Here is a 7472-nt window from a genome sequence, read left to right as displayed (position 1 = left end):
GATGAATGTCTTTTGGTTTCCCTCCTTCTTCTTTTCTCCCCTCCACCCTCACTGCATGCTTCTTCTCCCACTGGAGTGGAGAAGTTGAAGAAAGCACCCAGCACTCAGTGTGTATGCAACCTAAGTAATAATGCAGAGAGTCCAAGTTCCTCATCTGCCACATCTGGGTCCTCATTTTTTTTAACATTTATTTTTTATTTAACAGTTTTAAATTTTGCGTATATGAGTGCTCTGTCTTCAGGCACACCAGAAGAGGACATCAGACCCCATTACAGATGGTTGTAAGTCATCATGTGGTTGCTGAGAATTGAACTCAGCACCTTTGGAAGAGCAGTCAGTGCTCTTAACCACTGAGCCATCTCTCCAGACCCCTGGCTCCTTGTTCTTATGCTTCCCCACCCACACTCTGAACACCCACTCCCCCGCAAGGTTTTCCATCCACTCTCTCCTCCCTCCTATCCTGAAGTCTATCCTCCTCCTATTCCTTTTTGTTTGTTTGGTTGGTTTTTTTGTTTTGTTTTGTTTTTTTGAGACAGGGTTTCTCTGTGTAGCCCTGGCTGTCCTGGAACTCACTCTGTAGACCAGGCTGGACTCGAACTCAGAAATCCGCCTGCCTCTGCCTCACAAGTGCTGGGATCAAAGGCGTATGCCACCACTGCCCTGCTCCATCTCCTATTCCTGAATTATCCACGAGCTCCTATTTAGCTCGTGGCTATTTCAACACCCAAGCCAGAGCCAGTATAGTGGCTCACACCTGCAGTCCCATTACTAGAAGGATAAGGCAGGTTTTACAAGAGTCTAGGACCAGTTTGGACCACATAGCAAGTCCCAGGACAGCCAGGACTACATAGCAAGAACGTATCCAGGAAAAAAAATTAAGAACCAAAACAAATTAATAATTTGGGTGTGGTCTTATGGGACAAATCTGCCTCAGTTCCTCTTCTCCTTTCCTAGTCAGGAGCGATTATTTCCACCCTTCTCCTGCTGGCCAGGATGCTATTCTCTTATGATGCTATTACACTGCTTGTATTAATAAGGGGCCGACACAACTTGGTACATGACACATAATAAGTATTCAATAACTCATAGATATGTGTGTGTACATATACACATATGCCAGTCTAAGACCATAAATATGTGTGTGTATATGTGTGTATATATATGTATATGTGTGTATTTACATAATGCACTTACATATACTTATATACACATATACAAGTATATGTGTATATATTTACATATATATGCACACACTTATATATATATATATACACACACATATATATTTGTATGTATTGGTCCTGGGAATAGTACTATTAGAAGGTGTGGCCCTGCTGGGGTAAATGTATCACTGTGGGTGTGGGCTTTAAGACCCCTCATTCTAGCTGCCTGGAAGTCAATATTCTGCTAGCAGCCTTCAGATGAAGTTGTAGAACTCTCGGCTCCTCCTGCACCATGCCTGCCTGGATGCTGCCATGTTCCTACCTTGATGATAATGGACTGAACCTCTGAACCTGTAAGCCAGCCCCAATTAAATGTTGTGTAAAACCCTAACTAAGAGCATATGTGTATGTGTGTGTGTGTGTATTCATACACACACACACACACACACACACACACACACTGTAGCTCAGACTGGCCTTAACCCCTTGTGTAGGTGAGAACCAACTTAAACTTTTGGTTCTGCCTCTTCCACCAGAGTGCAGGGATTACAGGAAGGGCTCTCTTCCTGCACAAGGTAGCCCACTGTGCTCAGTTTGTGCAGTGCTGTGGGCATAAAGCAAGGACTTTACTAACTAAACTACATCCCCATCCCGTGAGTTGCTTTTTGCTTTGTTTTTTTTTTTTTGTTTTTCGAGACAGGGTTTCTCTGTGTAGCTCTGGCTGTCCTGGAACTCACTCTGTAGACCAGGCTGGCCTCGAACTCAGAAATCCACCTGCCTCTGCCTCCCAAGTGCTGGGATTAAAGGCGTGCGCCACCACTGCCCGGCTGCTTTGTTGTAAGAATGGGTCTCATATAGCTCATGTTGCCCTTAAACTTGCTGTGTAGCCACAGTTGACCTTGATTCCCGATCCTCCTGCCTCATCTCTCAGCTGCTAGGACTCCAGGTATCTACCACACACCTGGCTTCACAATGTCTCCTTTGAACATCAAGAGAAACCTCTTTCATTTCATGCCACAGCATGGCCAGCTTCCCAGTCTTGCTCCCAAGGACAGGGGCTATGACCTTCACTTTTGTCACCAAATGTCCAGAAGCTAACTCACTGGGACATGGAGAAGAGCTCCAGCTACCAGAGGGATGTGTTGATTCTCTCCACTTTCTCATACAGCCCACCCCACCTGCCTAAGAGTGCCACCACACAAGGGTGTGTTGGGCTCTCCAGCATCATTAGCAATTTTAAAAATGCCCATCCCCCACAAGGCCACACGCCAATCTGATGGCAGCCAGGGTTACAGTTAGTTGGGGGTTGGAGGAGTGACTGAATTCAGGTCTAACACCCTGAGTTCTGAGTTTCCATATTGGCCAGTCCGTTTCTAAAAGAAGGGTGATGTGGGGCTTCGGTCTGGAACACAACCTCCGTTCTTGTCATTACTAGGCTTCAGAGATGGAAAGTAACCTGCCCAGGTCAGGAAGTTATGGGGGAGAGACAAGAACTTTACACCTTCAGGAGCCTAGTCCAGGATTTCTTAACAGTCTGTCTGCTTTCTAATGTCTAAGGAGTGGGGGTGGGTCCTGTCAGCTCCAGCAGCTCTATTACCTGAAGAACTCTGCCTCTTCTGCCTCAGGAGATCACCAGGCTGTGGACCCAGGGCCGAGTCCCTTGTGTTTTGGTGCCACCTAGTGGTCATAACTTAACACTGCCATGTGAAACTGCCTGCTTGAGCCAGCACACACCCTGGTCAATATAACTAGTTCCAGGCCAGCCATAGCTATATGAGACCTTGTCTCTAAACAAAATGCCTAACACCTCTTTAAAAGCCTGTACCATCATACTTGGTCTTTATTTTGTTTGCTTTTAAGATTTATTTTATTTTAATTTGTGACTATGTGTGAGAGCCTGTGTGCGTGTGTGTGTCATGTGCAACTCCTCTCCCAGATACACACATTCATTGCTTGATCAAATTGCACTCCCTTACTGGGTACTACTGTCTTGGGTGTGACATACTTACCTCTCTCAGGTCATCACATGACATGCTCACTTGGGAAGGACGGGGACACACATTTCAGCATGAGGTCCTGGGTTCTATCCCCTGCACCCTATAAACTGGCTGTGGTGGTATACATTTATAATCTCCACCCTTAGGAGGTGGAGGCAGGAGGATCAGAAGTTAAGGGTCATCCTCAGTCACACTGGAAGTTCAAGACCATCCTGGGCTACATGAAATTCTGTCTGGGGCTAGAGAGATGGCTCAGCGGTTAAGAGCACTGACTGCTCTTCCAGAGGTCCTGAGTTCAAATCCAAGCAACCACATGGTGGCTCACAACCATCTGTAATGGGGTCTGATGCCCTCTTCTGCTGTGTCTGAAGAGAGCAATGGTATACTCATATACATAAAATAAATAAATCTTTTTTTAAAAAGACACAGAAAAATAAAACAAAACAAAAATGAAATAGTTGGGCTGGAGAGATGACTCAGCAGTTAAGAGCGCCGACTGCTCTTCCAAAGGTCCTGAGTTCAAATTCCAGCAACCACATGGTGGCTCACAACCACCTGTAATGAGATCTGATGCCCTCTTCTGGTGTGTCTGAAGACAGCTACAGTGTACTTACATATAATAAATAAATAAATCTTTTTAAAAAATGAAATAGTCTTGGGTACTGCTGTGCATTTTCTCCTTAACAGCAATCAGCTTGGCACATTCTGCTTAAGATAAAGATGCACCTTGGTGGCTGTAGTACACTGGGAGGCGATGCCCAGCACCACGCCCAGCCACAGGCTGTGATGTTGGGATCTGGGTTGTGAGTGTAGTGGAATCACAGATGAGCCTGGAGAAATCCCTGGAGGCATTTAGAGCATGGAACTCTCTGGGCACGGGCAGAGCACGCCTTTGCCCTGATTCTCATCTTCAGTGAAGCACAGTTGTCTTGTGAAGTCATTTGTCCTCGGGCCCATTTCCGAAGTGGGGTCTGTGAGGCACTTAAAGGAATACAGAGTGAGTTCCAGGACAGTCAGGGCTACAGTTAAGGACTTCAGATCACACACACACACACACACACACACACACACACACACACACAAATACATATATATATATATATATATATATTTTTTTTTTTTTTTCGAGAAAGGGTTTCTCTGTGTAGCCCTGGCTGTCCTGGAACACACTCTGTAGACCAGGCTGGCCTCAAACTCAGAAATCCACCTGCCTCTGCCTCCCAAATGCTGGGATTAAAGACACGCGCCACCACTGCCCGGCTCACTTACATTTTCTAGTTGTTCTTGACCCTGCTCTGTTCTTTCCACAGTCATCAGCTGGAAGGGAAAACCCTGGACAGCCAGAGGCTCAGGTCCTGCTCGGGAGAGGAGCATTACTGATTGTGACACAGATGGACTGTTTATGAAAAGGAGAGAAGAGAAGTGGGGGCTCAGGATGATGAGAACCATCAATGCTCTTGCTTGCTGGGAAGGGGTCTGTTAGGAGTACAGTCGTCTGCAGGCCAGGGCCTGGGGGTACAGCAAGAAACTGATGGGAGATGTTATGTGTCCCTTCTTGGGAAAGAGGTGGGCAGTAGCTAGTGTGTGTGCATGGAGTATACACACGAAATCCACCCTGCTTGTGCATGGGTGTGATGTCATGGAGCCAGGAGAGAGGCCTGGAGCACTAACCCCCCTCCACAGCCAGCCAGGGGAAGAAGCAACCCTGTCAACACTTGGAATCTTGACCTTTGATGCTCAAGAACTGTGAGATAATAGATTTCGATCATGTTAGGCATTGAGTCTGTGGTGTCTGTTACAGCACTAGCAAACGGACACACCCTAGTCAGAAAGAGAAGCCTGTGTGGACTAGGAGCTGAACAAGGGCTTCTTGGAGAAGGTGATGCTGTGTGGGGCCTTGAAGGATGGGTGGGAGTTTATGAAGTAGTGATGCCCAGGGAGAACACTGTAAACAGAGACTGTAAAAAACAGCCACAGCAGGTGGATAGCCTGAGAACGGCAGCTACCGCTCACTCAGCTCCCCTTAGCTCCAGGAAATGAAAACACTAGAGACTTATATTATACCAGCCAGATTTTTTTTTTCAAGACAGGGTTTCTCTGTGTAGCCCTGGCTGTCCTGGAACTCACTCTGTAGATCAGGCTGGCCTCGAACTCAGAAATCTGCCTGTCTCTGCCTCCCAAGTGCTGGGATTAAAGGCGTGCACCACCACTGCCTGGCATACTAGCCAGATTTATAACGGCAAATCTCCAACCCCAAAATGCCCATGCAAAGAGCACACAACTCAGTTAATATAATACAAGCTGCACGCCGAGATTGGGCAAACACGCCCTACACTACTCTACTGCCCAGCTATAAATCCCTAGCTACTTGCAGCTCCTCTAGGCCACGTGAGTCTGCTCCATCTTCAACCTTTTCTCCCTCTATTCTTTTCCCTTCATCCTCCCTCTCCTCTTCCCTTCTCTTCCATCACTTCCTTCTCCAAAACTTTCAGCTCCGCCTTTTCCTTCCACTGCCCAATCACAGGCTCTAGACTTTATTTGTCCAGTTAAGATTTCACTTCACATCACCTGAGTACGAGATCTGCTCCTCCTTGGGACATCCCTCTTGAGGAAGCACAAAATGCAAATAGCAATGCACAACAGGCTCTCTCTCGAAACCCTTCGAAACTCCCAACTCCAATCACACATCTGGGACTGGAAAGTCCTTTGCTCTGAGACAATGGAAACACGACTTTCTCTGTGGGGGTGCACGTGTGCCCGTGGGTGCACCTGTGTGTGTTTGCATGTGTGGGGGACACAGTTCTCACCAGCAAGGAGTACTTACACAAGCACCTCCTGGAAGGAATGGCCGGGGGTCACAGGCAGCCATAACTTGGTAGTCATCGGGGTCTTAGACTTCTGAAAGAGTAGGCAGCTTTGTGCTGACCTGGGTCCTTCCCACCGTCTCACAGGACACACATCTCCCAAGGACAGACACCCAGACACACGGCGCTTGGTATAAGTACTTTATTTTAATTATAATAGTGCCACGCCAAAACTACAGTAGCACAAAACACAATAATACAAAAAAAATAGAGTCCCCAGCTCCAAACCCCATGTCCTTGTGCCTGCAGGAGGGGCCTTTCTGAGGGCGGTGCCCTTCCCACTTCTGCCCTTCTCAAATCTCTGGAGGGGTGGGGGTTGGGATGCTGCTTTTGCGCCCATCCATCCCTAACCAGCCTGGGTCTTCCTGCCTCGGCTCCCTGCACACCCTGAGCAACGTGCGCATGGCCGAACCCAGTTCAGGACTCAGCTTCTAGATACTTAGTATCCAAGACTGCCGCTCTGTGGGGAGGCAAGGCGTGGGGAGAGAAAGCAGGTGATCCCAACCCAGAAGGTCTCTCTCTCTCTGTGGCAGGGCATGGCTCCAGCACCTTCCTGCTTCCTTGTGTTACCTTTCCCTGAAGAGTCGAGACCTCGAATGTGTTCACAGGGACCAAGAACTGTGCCAGGCACCTGCTTGCAGCTCCTTGTCCCAGTGCTAAGGCTATCCCTATGCTAGCAAGCGGGTGTGTGTGTGTGTGTGTGTGTGTGTGTGGACTCTGGCTTCCAGGGTGTGTGTGTATATGGCCTGCCAGGGGTTGTGATGGGCACTACTAGGCTCCTCCCACACAGGTCACAAAAACCTGCTCCCTACGGCAGTCATGAGAACTACAGCGAGCGCCACCTAGTGGGAACCGGCATATCTATTACGTGACACTGTGGGTGGATGACGTTCCACCATTCCCTGGAGCCCAATGGGGCTGGGAACCTTCCAGTCTTGGCCTGCTCTACCTACAGCACCCATCTCCAAAAATACAGAGACGGGGCGGGGGCAGGGGCAGGGGCGGGGAGAATCTCTCTAGCTACAAGGATTGTATTGATTCAATGCGAGTGCCACGGGTGGCTGAAAGCCTGAGAAATCAGCAGCTCCCGACACTGGACATCTATCTGGAATGGCTGTCCTGTAGGCAGGTTGGGACGATACCCTGGGGCTTCTGGGAGTGGGGCTATGGTGTAGGCTTCTAGTCAGGACACTTGCGGGCTCCACTGGGAAAGCAAGCCAAATGCTACCTCCTCAATGGGGCTCAGGGGCTGCAGCCTGGGGTAAGGCACTAGAGAAGGGGGGTCCCAGGAGCCAGGCCAGGGCAACTATGGGCTACAGAGCTTGGAGGGAGAACTGGGCTGGGTTTTCCCCCTTTTCCCTCGGTGCAGAGGGTCAGTGAAGCCCACCACTTCAGGATGTCGGAATTGCTACAGAGAGGCAATGGGTCCCAAGGCCAAAAGAGGTGGG

The sequence above is a fragment of the Mastomys coucha genome, unplaced genomic scaffold, assembly GCF_008632895.1.
Source record: "Mastomys coucha isolate ucsf_1 unplaced genomic scaffold, UCSF_Mcou_1 pScaffold18, whole genome shotgun sequence".
NCBI lineage: Eukaryota > Metazoa > Chordata > Mammalia > Rodentia > Muridae > Mastomys > Mastomys coucha.
The sequence above is the reverse complement of the archived record's forward strand: the minus strand, read 5'-3'. Positions refer to the sequence as shown.